Here is an 11,619-nt window from a genome sequence, read left to right as displayed (position 1 = left end):
GGAGTAGGAACTGAGGGAAAAAACTCCAGAAGGCCAAAGTCCAAAACAGGATGGATTATGAATAGACACCACGTACTGAGTGTCTACTATATTCCAACGACTCTACAGCCATTTTGCAAAATCTTTCCCAGGGAGGTGTAATTATGCCTATTTCTCTGTTGGGAAGATCAGGGCCTCCTCCTTGCTCATAAGTGGGGCTGAGATTTGAATCTTACTTTATCTGAATCTAAATTTATAGCTCTCCAGGGTTTCAGACTGTTTTGAGTACAGGTTTTAACCTGATCCCTCTAGAACTGTGCAGGAGATCTGTTATTTTGAAAAGATGGCAAGTTAGTAGTCATGGCCCTGCCTTTTAACTGAAACGTCTGCAACCCCCACTCAGCAGGTGTGCGGAGATGCAGTTACCCTGTGATGTCTCTGCCCAAACTGAAGATCCCTATCAAGACGACGAGTTAAATATGAATGCAAGAAGAAGCAATGATAGTGTTTTTCTTTTTTTTTTTAATGAATCAGATATTCTACATCCGAAGAGGAACTCCCCTGGGAGTTCATGCATTTGACCCAAAGACGCTTCTCTTGCTCATATTACTTTGCAAACTCCTCTCCAGGATTTGCTCTCAAAGTCTGAGGCACATTCTTTCACATTTCTTCAATGATAGCCCATCTTTGTCCTGTTTGGTTGGATTTGATTTTGCTTTGGACCTGTATCCAGTGAATAAGGTAGGTGAACAAACTAGATTATAACTTGAGTCAAAGGCAAGTTGTGAATAGAATGTAATACTACTGGTTTTCTCTTATAGTTTATTAAGCTGTCTCTAAAAGTTCTAAAAAGGTCCTAAAAGTGCCTTGCTTGATGTCAGCAGGGTTGCAAAAGTGCATCAACTAACCAGGGATGACTTTGAAGGGTAACGGGCATTAGATGATATTAACTCTGTTCTGACACTTAAAAAAAAAAAAGAAGAAGTTACACCACAGCTCGAATGATTACTTTGAATGCTATCATCTTTTGCAACAAGACCCTGCATTGTTATGAATTATGGCTCTGCAATAAAAAGAACCAGGATGTAAATTTTCGCTCAATAAATACAGTTATACACAGCAAACAAACCAGGGTTAAAATGGCAGTTGAGAATCCTGAGAACCTGACATTCACTGAAACAAAAAGCAATACATTATGTTACAGTAAAACAGTTAAAGAGAAGATAGATGATGAGAATCACAGCAAGGGAAATGGTTTTTTTATAGCTATGGCTAAAAGAGGGAAGCTAAAAGATGTTTGAAATGATACTCTTATCTGGTTAGGGAGGCTGATGTTTATAATGATTCAAAGTGCATAAGGCAGTAATGATTCATGTGATTTCTAGCCTGAAGCATTTCTAGGATATTTTAATATTTGGAATTTAATGGGTATTTTATATGAATGTATTTTTACACTGAAAGTGACACATACTAGTTAACCTTTTTCTCTTCTATAGAGCTAACATTTTACAATCCCCATCATGAAATTTCTCAATCAGAAGGAATGCATGTTTTGGTTTAATACAGTTGCTTATCACATAGTGGGGAGCTGGGTAATAATAATTACAGTCTGTCTAATGCCCTAGGTTTGAAACTCAAAACAGTCAAAGTTTTGGTACATCTTCAGAACCCACTGAAATATTTTATTTTATTGGGTGGCATATTGTGAATGAAGGTCTGTGTAAACATTAAAAGCTACTCACTAAATCTAAATCATTTCACTAACAGTAAGAAGAAGGGGGAGGCATCTTACTGACTCAGGATTAAAAATAATTTGGTAAATGATTGATATCACAGTTTCCAAGGTTTACTATTCATGACAATTAACACTGCCATGAAGAGTTCTCTCTGGTATAAAAGGCAGAGACCTTTGCAATGGACAAAAATATTACTTATCTGTGAGTTCAGAGTACTCAGTTGTTATATTATTTTAAAACCCTCAATAAAAGACTCATTCTAGGAGACTGTTAAAGAGAAAATAAGCCATTGGTCTGCCATATCAGAGGACATCTCTTTTTTAAAATAATTAGCTTTTGGCTGCAGTCAGTCTTCACTGCTGTGTGCGGGCTTTCTCTAGTTGCAGAGTCGGGGCTCCTCTCCAGTTGCGGTGCGCGGGCTTCTCCTTGCGGTGGCTTCCTTTGTTGCTGAATACAAGCTCTAGAGTGCTCAGGCGTCAGAAGTTTGCGGTTCCCGGGCCCTCGGGCACACGCTCAATAGTTGTGGCTCAGTGACTTTGTTGCCTCATGGCATGTGGAATCTTCTTGGGCAAGGACTCAGGGGACTCTTAAGCACGGGACCACCAAGAAAGCCCAGGACATTTCCAATGAAGATGTTTTTGAGAAAGCAAGTCTTGACCTTTAGCCAACTGTGTTTGGCAGAGACTCTCAGGGGAAGGGTGCTCAGAAAACAGAAAATGGACCTGTGGCCCAGGGCTGAGGCTGCTTCCCCAGCCCCGCTTTCCCCCTTGGGAGGCAGGGTGAAGAGCCACAACGGATGGATGGGTTGGGCGGGGGTCTTCTTCCGCTTTTGTGGTCATGTACTTTCATGCAAATTGCTTAGCCCGCTGAGGTCTTCTTGGCTGTAAAAAATATATTAAAATAGGCCTACTATGTAAGACTGCTGTGAAGATCAGATGAGAGAATCAGTCCGTGGATCAGCAAATGGTTGTCAGTGGCTGACTGTGAGGTGCCTGAGATGCACCAGCGAGCAAGGCCAGGCCCTGGGCCTCAAGGAGGTGACAGGACTGTTTGGAGGTGACAGGGCTGTTTGGAGGTGACAGGGCTGTTTGGTGCGTGCCCGGCAGTTAACAGAAGGTGCTGTGGGAACTTACGGGGGAGCGCTAGTCCAACTCACATTGTGGTGAGCGCTTGTCATGGAAGCTTCCCGAATATGACTTAGGAGAGGCCAGATCCTACTGGGAACTCCACACCCAGAAGCTCCTTCCTTCCCACCACTCTGAATTCCCCAGGGTTTCCCCTCATCTCTGTCCCAAGGCTGGGCCTCATCTCTGTTCTGAGGCCCTATACAGCCTCAGAGCTTACATACCCACAGGGGTGTGTGTGTGTGTGCAAGCATGTGGCGTGTACATGGATCTTAGGTTATTTGCTTCCTCCCCTCACCACCACGCCTGTCTGTTAAAAGAACGAGAGAGAGCAAGCTAGAGTGAGAGAGAGAGAAAGAAAGATTTCCAGAAAAGGGAGAAAGTTAGATAGCTGTCTCCCAACCTTCTCCCACTCCCCTTCAGAAAATCTCCTCTGACATTAAAATATCTAAGTGAAGAGTTCTATATATTGTTATATGTATAAAAATATGTTTAGTGAAAACTAAAGATATGTAAGAGGCAAGAGGAAAAACCGTTTCCTGCTGTCAGGAGCAAGAGGCTGCACAAAGCCTGACCCTATGAGAACATCTAAAACTACAATTACTTAAGCAGAGAGAGCAAGGCCATCAGAAGAGGCAGTGGGGGGAGCCGGGGAGCCAAGAAGGAAAGGAACATCTCACAGCCAGCTGGCAGTACCCCTCCCAGCACCGGCCAGAGCAGGTGGGAGCTCTGGCCTTCGGACACACCCCGATTCCCCTGCCCTGGAGCGTGTGTGTTCTTTTGTGAAGGAAATGCGCAAGGCCCAACGCCCTGAACTTAAAACCACACTGTGGTGCCTTTTGCTTTGTCTCCCAAAGGGCAAAGTCTTGCCTTCTCCTGGAGGTGAAGTGGGGCTACCCCTGGAGGCAGCTGTCCTTGCTCAAGGACATGCCTCTGCTTTTTCAAGGGGCGCTGGGGCATTGGGAAAACCACTGGATCTCTTCCTGGAGGTACTACCGATTTTCAGCTCCTTGCTGCCTTCAGTGTTTTAGAAGGTCAGATGAGAAAACGATTTTATCCTGAATTTGCAGAAGCATTTCTGAAGTCTAGTTCCATCTCTGCATTAAACTGGCATATCGAAGCAGGACCCTCTCTGATGTGCCCCTGGGATTGCTTTTAGTCAACTTTTCCACGAGATGAAATCAACTGATTTTACACTGAGGAAAAATGTGGGGAGACATCTCCCCAGCTTGGGGCCGGCTGTGTTCAGTCTAAGGGTGGTGCTTCACTTCGGTTGTGACGTCCTTCTATGAGAACGCAGGTGCCAAGTTTCTCTTAGCACCGTCTCAGCACCGAAGAGCCAGGAAGCCCTCCTCATCCTGGGCAATGTGCTCAGTCTTCTGCGTGGTAGTGTTTACTGCTTCACACCAGTTGCTTAAATGCTTAGAACGAGATGGTATTTTCATTTTCTCATTCAACCTTATCCCTGGCTTTAGTTTAATTTTTGTCTTCATTTCTTTTGGCTTCATCTTTCTTGTTTTTAATTTGCTTTATTTTGCTAAGGTGTATGTATTTTTATATGCTGCCCTAAATCTTTTGATGACCCAAACTAGAGGTAAATAAAGTACCCACCAGCCATATGTTCTGCTTACCTAGTGACATTGTGATGGTGATCTGACTTTTCTGGGAAATTTTTCTAAAAGGAGATATGTGCTTATCAGAGGGCTCAAGGATCTCACCTCCCAGACTGAGTTCTTACTGCAGCTTAAAAACTGATGCCTGGTTTCAGGGATTAATGAGTCTCCTATGGAGCTGTATGAGCATCTCTGAGAATGCTCATTTTTCACCACTTAACTCCTGTCATCATTACACACCACACACATCAATCCTCTTTTACTTCCTTGAACATGCCAAGCATTTTCCCATCTCAGGGCCTTTACACATATTATTGCCTCTGCTTGAAATGTCTTTCCTTCTACTCCCCTTAGTAGAGTACTAAGTACTAGAAAGTAGTACTACTCCCTACTCTCCTCCTCTTTTTCAGCAATAGAGAGGTAACTTCACATTAAAATAATGGGGGGAGTTTATATTGATGCCCGAGCCCCAAATCAGACAAATCAAACTGGAGTCTCTGGCGATGGGGCCTAGGTACTGATATGCATATGTATTTTTTTGCCCGTTGGTACCGCATTAGAGTTCTTAGTTCCCCGAGCAGGGATTGAACCCATGCCCCTCTGCAGTGGGAATGCCAAGGCCTGACCGCTGAACTGCCAGGGAATTCGCTAGGTCCTGGTATTTTTCAAAAGCTTCTCAGTCAGGGGTGAGATCTACAACTTCAGACTGACTCTGATTGTCAGATACACAAAGAGGCCCTCCTTGACCACCACTCCTGGGGTGGTCTTGCTCTCTAGTTCAACTTCTTTTCTGATTCCTTCGCAATGGTTATTACAGTCTGTCATGATTGTATTTGTATGAGTATTTCCGTCTCCTCTGACTAGGATGTAGGTGCTGAGAGCACAGGGAATATGTCTGTCTCAGCCTTTGTGTTTCTCTTCAGGTCAGGGTATCAGGCACATAACAGAATTCTGAATCTGCAACGCTGAGGGCATGAGGGTGGCCCTCAGATGATGCATGCAGATCTGAGTGGCTCTCTGAAAGTCAGCTGAGGCTCCCTGGAATATTGTGAAAGAATCCATGTTCACATTCAGTAGCTATCCTAACTGGCTAAAAGGTTGTACACATTTTCCTTTCAACTGACTCTGGTGTCCCAGGATTTTTTGAGTGAGTTTTTTTTTTTTTCTTTTGGCCATGCCTTGAGGCATTTGGGATCTTAGTTCCCTAACCAGTGATTGAACCTGTGTGGAAATGTGGAGTCCTAACCACTGGACAGCCCAGGAAGTCCCTGGAGTGAGATGTGTAAATAGATCCTGACTCATGGCATTTTCTTTGTGTCCGCGTCTTTCCCCTTCACTTGACTTTGACCATTATGAGTGAGAGATTCCATCTTGGTGTACCCTCCCTTACCCTAGCACTGGACTTTGCACACAGTAGGGGCTCTATAAATGCCTGTTAACTTGAGTGGAGTTGATTTTATCCTTTTGGCATGCAGGAATTTTGACCAAGACTTCACCCTGGGAGGTAGCATTTATGATTAGTTAGGGATTTGAGGCGGGGGTAGGGGGGAGACTGTGACCACATCATGAAAGTTTAATGTGTTGGTATAGGCAACTCAGTCACAATCTAAGTATGTGCAGATCGTCTCTACACCTGGACTGCACTGGAGGACAGACCGTGTAAATTTGGGTTCGGAGGCAAGTAATGAAACTCCGAGGAGTCTGAAAACAACTCTCATAACACGTATCTCATAACACAGGTGTGGGTCCATCCAAGGGTAAATGTGTGGCGGGGCTGTCTGAGCTCTCACTAGGGCTGAGTCTGTCCTTTCCAGATTGCTGTTTGGTAGTTATTAATAAAACAAAGTGAATCACCCACCTACCGCTTTCCCTCCATAGTCAGTATGTTCACCAAGTTGACGTGAAGATCTAAGGTGCTTTTTCCTAAGCTTCAGTTAACCAAGACCAGTCTGTGGAGTGGCCCTGTGGCCTTTTTTCCCCCCCCTTGGTTTGTTTCACTTCCTTAAGGATTCATCTTGGTGTTTCACTTTTCCTTTCCACAATTTTCAGTAGGTGGTTTGCTGGTGGGAAATGGGGGGAAGGGGAGAGGGAAATGGTCCCCTGAGAAGTGATAAATTCAACACAAATCTGCCATGCAGCAAAGGTCTTATTCTGTCTCTCATCGGGGGAAGTTTTCATATTGTCATGGAGGAAAACACACGTGCACACACACACACACACATCACTAAACCCACACAAATGAAACCCTCTCTTCGGAGAAGCCAGCTACAGGAAACTGACTTATGCACAGGAACTGGCTAATCTCTTTTGTCACATTCGGATCGTTCCTTCGGCCTCAGTCACCGCTCACACCAAACCCAGTCATCTTGGGTTTGATTCTCCACCAGCCCAGCTCTCAAAACTTTAGATCTTCCAATGCGAGAATGTTACACTCTTGGGGAGGAAGGAAAGATAGATCCTAGAAGGAATTCATAGCAGTGAAATGACTTGGGCTGCTTTTGTTTTTACTTACCTGCACTGAACAAATTTGACTTCCGGAGGCAGTCATTTTAGTGTCAAGAGATTTCTTCGGCCTTCTACAACAGGTAAGACTTTGACTTCTTTAAAAATGTTTCTTCACTGTCAAAAATCTTTCTGATTTTATTTAGCTTTTACTATAGATTCAACATAGTGATTACTCTGTTCAACCTGTTGTGAAGTATAGAACCGTGTTACTCAGACAAAGGGAGTTAGTCTGATATCCAACTACTCCCCATGCCTGCCCAAGTCTAACAGGATGCATTTAGTTTCTGAAACATTAAACATTATAATAGTTGGCTTTTCGGTTTTCCAGATAGCCTCCTAGAGAATTCGTATGCTTATAATTGGCTATGATTGAGCTCAAACATTTTGGTAGTTTAAATATCATCCTATGTTTGATGAAGTAAATCCAAAGATCCTCTAAACTGTGCAAATATAAGTTTAAAAATTGTCTAATTCAGAAAAGAAACAGAACCCAAATCCAAATGATGTAGATTCATATCTGAAATTCCTAGCTTGTTGGTTTCACCTATTCCTAATGCTAAAGTCCTTTTTTTTCTAAAAGTGATATTTGATGTGTAAGTACATATTTTTAAATGAAATAAAATTTAGTTTTTTGAAGTGGTCTGATTTGGAGATACGCTGTGAGGTACCACTTGGTAGCCTGGGTTGTAACTAAACAAAGTTAGAGAAATCACTGGTTTGGGGTTCTTTACTAAATTAAAGCTAATATTGAAATATTCAAGAAAGCAGCAAGTAGTTGATTATCACTTGTTGATTCTAAACTGGCGTTGTGAAGGATGTAAGAGAAATGTAAAGAATTCTGTATTTTGAAGGATCTAGTAGATGTGATAAGAACTAACATCCGGGAAGCAGTGCAAGATGGGAATTACGGGATGGATGGAATGACCACAGGCTGTAAGAGTTACAGGATTCTGAGGGAAAGCTGGAGTGGTCTGAAAGACACGGGCCTTGGAAAGATGAGAGATTTGAGCAGCTGGAAAGCGGAAAATTGTGTGGGCAAAGGCGCAAAAGTGAGACTGATTAGAAGATGGCCATCCCACTTAAGGAAACTGACCTGAGAAAAGATGAAAGCTTGTTTTACACTTTGGCAGGAAATAAGGTTGGAACATTAAGGTGTAGATGGGTTATGGAAGACCTAGAGAGGCAAGGCTGCTGAGGAGAAGAGTCTACTCCATTCAGTGGCTGCCTGGTATCCTTAGGCCTTTGGGCACTTCTTTCTCAGCACTCACAGCTCTCACAATCCCACGTGCGAGGTTGCCTCGGGACCCTCGCTTCTTCGTGCTCCGGGCTTCCTCGTGTATCTCCTGCATCCGTGATTCTCTACTTGCCCTCCCTCTGCTGTTTCCCCTTGTACATTGTTAATGCAGAGAAAGGTTTGTGTGGCTTACGGTACCTATAAGACCACCATTTTTGGTTACTACCTGCTAAGGAGACCCTTCAGTCATTTGGTAACTGAAGTAGACTTCCTCTTGGGCGGACAAGCTGGTTGACTAATTATAAGCAAGTCTCCATTCTTCAACAGTCAGACCCCAGATCCCATGAACTATCTGTTACTTTCTTTGTGTGTCTGAATGATATGTTGTGGATATGCTGCTGTTCTTTCCCTAATGATTCCGAATACTTTTTTTCCCTGGACTATGAAATATCTGCATCCACATAATAATGAAAGCAGCTTCCAGAATATAAACCCAGACTTTGCCTTGTGTCAAATCCTGGTGCTGTTGCTTCTCACCTATGAGAACCTCAGACACATTACTTAACTTCTTTAATCCTCGTTAAAAAAAAAAAATATGTAAAGTAGCTCTAACAATAAATTAAAACATCTACTTCAGAGGGTGGTTGTAGGGATAAAAGAGATAAAAACATGTAAAGCATTTAGCCTAGTGCCTGGGATAAAATAAACTCTCAGTAAATGTAACTATTACAATTCTTAGCAAGAATGGGGACGCTAGAATGAAGATGGCATGGTCCCTGGCTTAGGAACAACATATCTGTAACGTTACTTTTTTAATGCCAGTATTCCTTTCAGAGGGAAGTGCGAGTGATAGGTAGAGGCTGAGATTTAACATTTTTTTTGAGCACCAAGAATAGACTCGTCACAGGGTTAGATGTATTATAGTGGTAATGTACATGAGAAAAGGGAAACAAGATTAGAAATAGATTTTTTAAGCCTTTCCCTAGCAAATTCTCAGACTTATAAGACAACTCTCTGAGCGACTGCTGAACTATTTGTGGGCATCTATGGTTCATGCTCACTGAATGCTTTCGGTGGGAAAGCATTCCAAGCATACTCTATAAAGAGTACTTGGAATTAGAGATAAATGAGTATCTTCCTTGGGCTGTTTAAGTGAAATTATGTATTTTATGATATATTTTAATTTTAGTGCTGAGAAGGCACTGCTAAAAATCCATTTCTATTTTGGAATCAGGACCATTTTGACAATGAATGCCCATAGTGCTTATTTTAAATTCTGGATGCTTGGATCTGGACAAAAGCCAAGATTAAAAAGCATTCTGCTTTCCCATTCTGCTCTCCAGATCAGAGATTCTTTTGGCTTTAGTGAACACCCTTTAAAAATGTGTATATGGCCAGTATGCTCATTATGCAGGAGATTCTCAACTACACATGTAGATTACTTTGGTTTTATCATATTATTATTTTTTTAACAGAGCTCCACCATATTCTAAGGGAGGAACTTTGGAGGCTTTGTGTGTGTAAAGGGGGGACACAAGTCCAGATGGATGTCAAAGTGGAGTGTGCTATAAAGCAGCCCCACAGTATCGAGTGCTGGGCTGGGCAGTGAGGGCTGGGGGTCAGAGATGGAAAGGATGATCAGAGGGACGTGGAAGGTGCCAGGATTAACGCTCCTCCTCTGAGGCTTTTCAGTCATTTGACTCCAACAGCTGCTTGAATGCCCTAAGCAACTTCTTGATGCCTCGTGTAGAAAAAGTCATCATACTGTTCCCAGATTTGGACCCTTGTTCAGAGACGATTTGATTTGTCTGGTTCTGGCATGGAATCATAGTTCCTCAAGTTGGCTGGACATCAAAACCCTTTGAGAAGATTTTCAAAAACAGTGATTCTCTTGTATCACACCCCAGTCCTGGAGTGGGGTCCAGGAATCTGTGTGATAAAAATACACATTTTTTTTTTCCCCACTCAAGTGACTTAGAGACAGTTGTTCTGTAGGTGAGCATTTGGGAGCCATTGATCCAAAACCCTCCTACCAGGGCCCCAGCACCGAGATGGTAAGTTGATTAAGAGCTGAAAAGAGGTAAAACCATCTTCCCTCTATTGCAAATAATGTGCGTGTGTGTTAGCCATTTAGTCATGTCCGACTCTTTGTGACCCCCATGGACTATATAGCCTGCCATGCTCCTCTGTCCTTGAAATTCTCCAGGCAAGAATACTAGAGTGGGTAGCCATTCTCTTCTCCAGAGGATCTTCTTGACCCAGGGATTGAACCTAGGTCTCCTGCATTGCAGGCAAATTCTTTACCATCTGAGCCACCAGGGAAGCCCTTGTTAATATCACATAAAAGCATTTTCCTTTGTTTTGAATTTATTTCTTAGGAGGATTTCTGAAAGTGGGATGATTTGGTCAAGTATGTATGCTTAGAGTTTTTGTCAACCATATTTACATGTTAACTTGCAAATGTAGGGTGCTACTTGAAAAATCCTGAAGTGTTACAGACCTGTAGAGGCTATTCTGTGTCACTCACGGAAAGCCCAGAGACAGGAATTTGCTTTCACATGAGATGATGCCAAATCACTCTCCCACTTCTCTGTTCCAGTAAGACACAATACTAATGAATTACTTTTGGAAGAAAATTTCAGAGCATTACGGAATGCTCGATTGCTTCTTTGAGCATAAGTTGAAGTCTTCTAATCACTACATTAATTTCTTGTGAAACTGAAGTCAGTAGTGACCTCTTCCCCATTTCGTAGAAAAGAAAACCAACGAAGACAGTGGTTAGGTAACATCAATATGGTTCTCATAATATGTGACATGAGAACTACATATAGTCATCCAGTCATTGTTCGAGGAAATAAATGATTGAGTGCTTTTTAATAAGTGACCCATGGAAAAACACCAGTAAAATGAATGGATGAAGAGAGTATTACCCAAACTGGGGGAGAGGGGGCAGAATGAATTTACTCACATAGACCTCCTGTTCTTTTCTCTTTTTTTTGGATTATGTTTTATTCATTATGCATTATCATAATTTGCTAACTTAAAAGCATGGCTATTGCTTGTGGCACAGATGGAATCAGGTGAATTTTCAATGGCTTCCATAAAAAAAAGACGTGCTTTTGCAAAATTTCTAGTGAGATATAGGTAGGAATGTGTGGGAGCCTGTACTTGCTTGCAAGGACTGATTGTGTTATTCCAGAAAACTTGCAAACCAGTTGTTAAACACAGTCACTATTAAAAAATTTAATTCTATAAATCCCAGTTCAATAAATTATATTAAAAACAAATGTAATACTCAAAACTTATTACTCCTGATTATTTACAATATTTTTGTTATCTGTGCTTTTGAAGTTATCATCCCCAATTTATCTGTGTGATAGAAATATCATAATGATGTGATATATATATTATATCAATATATCATATAA

The 11,619-nt window shown here is 42.1% G+C and overlaps 1 protein-coding gene across 2 annotated transcripts in view; it reads left to right on the top strand.

Annotated features, from left to right (window-relative positions):
- The first annotated feature begins 404 nt into the window (after positions 1–404).
- Positions 405–11,619, top strand: part of RHOH (ras homolog family member H) — a 50,590-nt gene continuing 39,375 nt past the window's right edge. Inside the window, exon 1 of one of the 2 annotated variants that reach the window (XM_043438701.1) lies at positions 405–720. The gene's annotated coding sequence lies outside the window, so the exon portion shown is untranslated. Of the gene's footprint in view, positions 721–6,663; positions 7,038–11,619 lie in introns of those variants that run through there. The other variant, XM_043438700.1, reaches the window with a different exon arrangement.

This window comes from Cervus canadensis, chromosome 19 (assembly GCF_019320065.1).
Source record: "Cervus canadensis isolate Bull #8, Minnesota chromosome 19, ASM1932006v1, whole genome shotgun sequence".
Classification (NCBI taxonomy): Eukaryota; Metazoa; Chordata; class Mammalia; order Artiodactyla; family Cervidae; genus Cervus; species Cervus canadensis.
This window is presented reverse-complemented; position numbering and strand designations above follow the sequence as displayed.